This window comes from Centrocercus urophasianus, unplaced genomic scaffold (genome assembly GCF_019232065.1).
Source record: "Centrocercus urophasianus isolate 14NV4802_14NV808 unplaced genomic scaffold, USGS_Curo_1.0 seq_17, whole genome shotgun sequence".
NCBI lineage: Eukaryota > Metazoa > Chordata > Aves > Galliformes > Phasianidae > Centrocercus > Centrocercus urophasianus.
The window spans coordinates 8,389,766-8,397,201 of NW_024884722.1; positions in this window are offsets into that span (position 1 = coordinate 8,389,766).

A 7,436-nucleotide genomic window follows, 5' to 3' on the forward strand; every position below is an offset into this window, starting at 1 on the left:
GTACTGCATGTATGTGTGACCTGTGGAGGAAAGGCTCAGATGCACCAGCATGCAGGGCTCAAGCCCACATGGGCCAGAACAGGAGGTAACTGGCATCTTCCATGTGGTAGAAATAAGCTTAAGTAAGGAGCATACTCAAGGTGCTTTGAAAATGGATTTGAATCAAGTGAGTGAAATCACTAAATAAATGCAGAACCGACTGGCACTGAGGTGCTCAGAAGGGCTCTGGATACGAGAAGTTGCTAAGGAAAAGCTGCAAGCCAGAGGGTGAAGAGAAACATCTGGAGAACAAAACCCATCTGAAAACTCCTCTGTAGTGGGCACAACTGTGCAGAACGCCAAGATCAAAGTTTTACTGGAGCTAATGGAACCTTAACCCTAATTTTAACCCTAACCCTAACCTAGAATGCTGTCCTAGAATAACAAATCAAGTTGTGATCAACTTTCTGTCCAGCAAAAGCAGAAAAATGCCAAGCTGCCTCCACTGGCTGACAAGCAATTAAAACTGTCTCCATCTGCTCACAAATGAGTGAATGCAGAAGGCAAAATGGAGACTAGATCAGAGGATACTGCAGAATCAGGGCAAACCGTGAAGGCGATTTTCTGTAAAAGATCATTGGGCTCCAGAAGGTCATACAGTGAATTATGTTGAATAAGGCACTCTCTCTCCACCCTCATTCCCATCTAGTTCTCTCAACTTGGGTACTAATTAAAGAAGTACAGAAATTAAGCATTCACATAAATACGTACACACTCAAGCATCTGAACCACCCGTGTGACCGCAAAACTAAAGAATCCCATTTTCTCCTTACCAACCACACCCCCAACAGCTCTCTTGGCACCAGAGAGAAAGGATGGGGGGAAAAGCAGAACAAAACCAAGACGGTCTTGGCACAGCGTGCCCACAAAGTTGCTCTGTGATCCACTGATGAAAAAAAGTTCTCCAGGGAACAATCCCCCATCAGTAGGTAGAATGGCTAATCTAATAGGTTTCTTCCGTATCTATATTCTATAATGGCATAACTTGCAGCAGGGAGCATGTGATCACTCTTTGAATAAGCAGTGGGAGGGGAGAGGATACATTTAATGGCCAGAATTAGTCTCCTTATATTGGTTTCCCAACCCATTGTGTAGAATATGCAGCATAAGAGTCGTGCGAGACTTTTTTTTTGATTTTGAAATGGGTTCACATCAAATACGCCCATCCCCCAGATACAAGACATTTCTCGCCACATGCTCCTGTCCTCCAGACTTACACAGCATTTTATTGTATAGAACACTTCAAAAGCATTTGGTTCCCTTGTAAAAGTTTTACAGGAAAATCATAGAAGAGCAGTGTAACTTTTTTTTTTTTAAATTCAAAACTAGAACCAATATTCTGGATTCCCACACTTTGGTGTGGACTCAGAGAGAGCTGTGCTTTGCTGTACGGCAGAGCAGAAATACAGACCCTGCATAATTAGAATTGCAGTCATGGCCTGTGGGATCTAGTGATTTGGACATATTTTATTTAACCGGCTTAGTAAAAGGTAATATTCAGCAGCTGTGATCTATAGCAGAATTACAATTTTCAGGGTCAAGGAGGGATTTTGATATTAGGAGGTTGGGCAGAATTGCTGTAAAATCTCATGAGCTGTCGTTAAAAATAAATGAGAAAATAGGTTATCCAAGAGTCATTGTAAGGGAAAAATCAATAGGCAGTGTCTATTCACTTGGGCTATCAAAATCCTTGAAATTTGAACAAAAGTTTCACGTTTAGTGTGCTGTAGGTTTTGAAATGTAAGTGGTGAATGCTCTGTGGGTACAAATTCATTGTGCTGTGCATTCAAACAAGAAGAAAACCTTCTGAAGTTCTGGAGTTCTCTATTAAGATAGTACAGTTCCTTAGTCACCAAGTCAGACACGTAAAACAGTTGCCGACAAAACTTCAGAAGCAATTTTAGCTAACAGATGACAAACCCTCCCTTGGAAATCTATCCCATTTCTGTATCTCACCTTGCTCCTCGGGGGCTGCCTCCTTCCCCAGGTATTCAGCAGGCACAGGTAGGGGCTGCAGCCTTGCAGCCAGGCAGCATTCTGCAAGTGCACTCCTCCGCTGCAAAACTGCAAACGCTGGAGATTGGAAATGAGCATTATTGATAATTTGGAGCAGTGCATGTAATTGATATGGAAAGGGAGTATCATCCTCATTCAGAAACAATTAACTTCCCCCTCCAACACAGAAGTTCAAAGGAGCCTCAGCCTTTTAAATATGAATGAGTATAACTTCAAAATATGCAACTATTAGCTATTACACACATGGAGTAGATTTTTTTTTACATTTTGCAGCTACCAGATTTGAGTGTGTCACAGACATATATATGCATGTGCAGCAGTTGTGTGCAGAGTCCAATTGGTTAAGAGTGGGGAGAGGAAAGAAAGAGGAGCAAACTGCTGAAAGAGTTGTTGGATCACTGTTTTATTTGCGATGTAGCCCACTTAATGCTTAATTCAAGGCAGACAACTGAGACTTCACAGAATGATACAAGAATTAGCAATTTCATTTCAAATAGACACCCAAAAATATTTCCCCAAAGCTCAACAACAATGCAGAATCCAACAGACTCTTCTGCAGGAGCCCAATGAAGATTTGTATGTTGTTAATTTGATTGCTGAGGGTGCATGTTAAATAAATAGAAAAGAACTGAGTTTGTCACTGTCATCTGAATCCATTCAGTCAGTGCAACAAAGGTATATTTAACTAAAATATGAAACAGACTTGCTAACACCACATTATTTTCTCAGGCTTACAAAGTTAAAAAAAAAAATTAAACTGAATATAAATGACTTTGAGCATTTTTTATGACACCCACAGCCTAAGTGATCCAGATAATGTAATCTAACCATCATTAGAAACCATGAAATCACAATTCCTCTGGGATGGATATTTATCTCTCTGTTACATACAGAAAGGCGATTAATTAGTAGCTCTTTCAGTGTTTAACATTGCTGTGTACTAAGGCTGATTAAAATCTAACTGTAGAACAGCTATCATAGCTAACATGTAACGTGGGGAAAGTTTGGCTGGGGCACGAAGAAGCACCTTAAAAAGAAAATTTAAAAATGTTCTCGTAGAAGCAGGTAGCTTCAAAGCCAAAACCCAGGCTTCCTCCAATCTCTATGACACACAGCAATCACAGCAACTACTGAGATATCAAACCTGTCAATATTAAAAACAACTAAACCAGTGCCAAATATTTTTGTAAAGTGGGAACATTGACGGAATAACCCATTTGTTTTCTAGGAGTGCAGTATACAGTGTACAGTCTACAGCCATAAAGTGAATTACACAGCGAGGTCTTGAATGGCTTTTTCTGAAATTTAAATCAGAGTGTTGTCTGGGGCATGTGCATGCATACACCGTGCAAACAGTACAGTGCACACACATGGTGGGCTAAATTTGTATTTCTGGTATAATTTCACTGGCTTGTCCAGAATGCACCGAAGATACATCAGTATGTGTACGCAGAGTTTCCTCCAGGATCTCACAAGGGACAAGAGGGCATTGATGATTTTACTTTGGGAGGAATAAACAGAGATGACTTGAGTACTTCTGCTTTTCAGAGTATTCTTAGTGTCAGTGAGAGTACCGGAGGAATTTCATGCAAGGGTAAGCTAAGATGCCAAAAAATCCCAAATCATGACTCATTATTCTGCAAAAAAACAACATATTTTGGCATCACTGTACGTAGGTATGCACTCTGATATGTTCTGGTAGATTGAGAAGAGTGAATAAATGCTAAAAGCAAGACAATTGTTCAGCAAAAAGACCAAGGTAACCTTGGTTTTATTTACCTTTTTGAACCCATCAACTCAGATCACAAATCAGTTTTGGACATAGATTATATTTTAGCAAGGATCCACAAAAAAAAAAAAAAAAGGAAAAATTACAAGCACTTTTAAATGAAAGTATAAAGAAAGTATAGTTTAACACCCCACACCCCAGTCCATGTCCCAAAGAACTGAGCCAGATTCCTAATCCTCCTTATTGTGTCAAGTATTGTGTAGATGCTGCTCTCTTCTGGCTGCCTATACACATTTTAATATGCAAAATTATAATAAAATGTGAAATAAAAGGCTGCATAAATCAAACATGGCCTTAGTGTACTGAGGGTAATGGAGTCATATCACCATGGAAAGGTGACCTATACCCAGCTGCTTTGCAGGGCTTATCCAACACCAAACTTAGGAGCTCCTTCAAAATTCCCCCCCTGTCTTCCTGCATATTTCACTCTAGGGAACCCAAGTCTGCTCCGGGAAGAAAGAGGAAGGTATGCTGATAGTTTTCAAGCAGCAGATGACCAGTGGTACCTACTGTGTGTGCCAGCAGCACCTAGCAGGGCAAGGGGCACAGCTGGTAATGATGTGGAGTTGGGCCTTCAGCCACTTCTCACTTCACAGCTACTTGAGTAGCAATAGCTCAATTTCATATGCTTAAAAAAACCAACAGACTAAGCAGTAAAACAGTGAAAATCAATGAGAAGACCAAAACAAAACACTGAAACTCTCAAGTGAGCACTGCACCGGGACAGAGATGCTTGAGTGCATTCCACAATGACCAAGCTACCCAACCTAACCATATCACCAGCCACACACTCCTGCTTCAGGAAGAGTGGAGGATGAGCAACACCCCTATCAGTAGGCTGAAAGTAGGAAATAAAAAGTCACCTTAGCACTTCATTACCCCACTGCGTGATGTGATGGGGCAAGCAACATATTGGGTCCCAAGGTGACCCTAAGATGGTCGACTTCCTTCCACCTGCAAACTGCACGGCAACTCCACATCATGCTTGTGTCCAGGTCAGACTTCTGACCTCCTCAGCAGAAGTCCTCTAATGACCCAGGTCGGGTGGGCAGCAATCTCCATGGTAAGGGCAGGCTGTGAGCGGTGGGAAACGCAAGGCTTCCAGCTTGTCTGTGTGCAGGGCCTTGCTTCTGCCAGGCTTCTGTGGGACTCGCAGGGATATCTGTTACGATTCATTAAGTAGCGCTCTGAGAAGTTACCATAATAACATTTCAACAGGGTTTCCAGAGGGAGTCTCAGAAACTACAGGAAAAGCTGACAAGTTTCAATCCATTTATCAAAGCGCTTCGAGACAGATGAAACGGCAGACGTGCTTAGTGAGGAATGTCTCTCTTTCTGGGTGTCCAGAGCATTTCAGTAAATAAAAAGCTCTTTAAAAATAAGTCAATACAATGGAATCCCTTTTGCCCTTTGCCAGCGCCTGTATTACACTTACACCCAAATGACCCTCCTACCTATTATACTGTGCCATTTGCATATACATCAAATAGATGCTTTTTACTTGCATAATACATTTAATCCAAGGATTACAGAGCACACAATGTATTAAACATTACAGCACCTCGTGAGGCAGGTTAGCATTTATGAAGCTGCAGTGGGTAAACTGAGGCACGCGCTAGCTTTATGACTTGCTTGTGGTCCCACAGTCAATCAGTGGAAAAGTCATTAAGACTCTCTTCAGACAAACAGTAGACACACATATGCACATAGTTGTATGGATAAAACAAACTAATCCACATTTTCAAAAGGAATTTCGGCTACCCATCAGGAGACATTCAGGCCCTGGTTTTCTGAGGGCAGTAGAACAAAAGCCAAATAGGAGAACTTAAAAAGAACAGAAGGCAAACATTTGCTGTTGGAAATAACATCCTTCTGTATGCCAAACTGTGTACACAAAACAAAGAAGCATCTGAAACCAAAGGACACTTTAGATGCTGGTTTCCAATAATTCAATTTCCTGAGTAAAGATTTTTTGAGACCTGCAACAGGGGGTTTTGTTAGGGTTTTGTTCAATAACATGGGTTTATATTTAGCTTTTGTACAGCAGATAGAAGGGAAAAAAAAATCATTGGTTAAGGTCTTTGAGCCAAGCATCTAGGATAAAATTTTCAAAAGCACTCAACAGTGGTTTTTGGAAACAGAATTAGGCTAGTTGCTGAGACAAGCTTTAATAGCTGCCCCCTACGTACTTTAGCATTTTAACTCAGAGCTGATTTTGTTGGTCATGGTGCCATTTCTTGTTTCAGTCTCCCCATCTCATGGCCTTCACCAGTAGTGCTACGTCAAGCTGGATTAAAACCAGGAGACTCAGAGATGCAAGAGCTTGTGGTCATGACCTCCCAGCATGTCTGTCGCCTGAGAGTGTTGTAGCTGGACACAGGGATGCTCCCTGGGTGGCTCCCACTTCCCAGCCAGCCTTTGTTCTCTTTGTGGGAGCACTGGCTAATAGTGGTGTACACCCTCCGCCTGATGGCTAGGTGAGGCTGTAATTACCTCAGTAATAAAGGTCTGATCCTTCCCCGCTCTGCACCTTCTTGGCTGGTTAGGAATACTTGTCTAAAGTGGGTGCCAAATGCTACCAGATCAGAAAGATGGCATTTTGCATCAATGGAAATGACCAGGTGTAACAAAGGCCCACATAACAATGTTCACAACTCTGTTGTCCTTTAATTAAGTAGGTCCTCGGGCAACGACACTAATGAGGCCTTGTTTCCTCAGGGTTGGATTCTCTAGTATCTAAATGGGATGTGAGCTCTTCCTGGGGAGAGAAGCATTTGTAATTTCTCCCTCTCAGGTGGAGCCCAATTTGGGTGGATGTCATGCTGCAGCCTTTCTCTTGGTAGGGACGCCAGTGGGACCTTTCTCCACTGCTCATTTTCCAGAAACCTACAAAAACATCTAGGAGCTCTGCTCTTGTTATGAAATTTGCTTGAATGTGGGCAAAGAGCTCAAAGTCACCAAGGGGACTGAAAGCTAAATGCATCAAATGAGACAGAGCAAAGTCAAAAACCTGTTTCTACTAAACAAAGAAGGTTAAATATTAGTTTTGCTTGTAAGCAAGTTCTCTGGTTGTGTGGTAAATTCCGGGGGTATTTTTTTGCTGTGTCGGTAGACATGCCTGACTGAAACTCCTGCAAGCAGTATCAATACAATAAAGAGAATATGTGCAAGCAAATACACGCAAACAGGGCATACAGCTCTGCAAAGAGGCAACATTACTTAGCTGGTGCTAGATTTGCAGACGAGAACTGGAAAGTTCATTTAATCCACAAAAGCAAGTAACATGCTCACGGGATCCATGGCTGTGGGTCTGAAAGTCGAAAACTGAATAAGGAAACAGCAAGAGAAGATGTGCTTTGGGTTTGGCCCCGAACAGCAAGCAGAACATAGCAGCCAGTGGGATGTAACACCCCAAAGCTAGCAACACAGACCTGGAGTTATTATTGACCTCTCTGACTACAAGAAGGCAGCCCCCTTTCCTCTACAGTTGTTAATTTGCTCAGCAATGCTTAAGACCTTCTAAAGTGCATAAAACTTCCCCTTCCTAATATTGTGCTCTTGCAGGACAGACATCCAGACAATGCATTCCCTT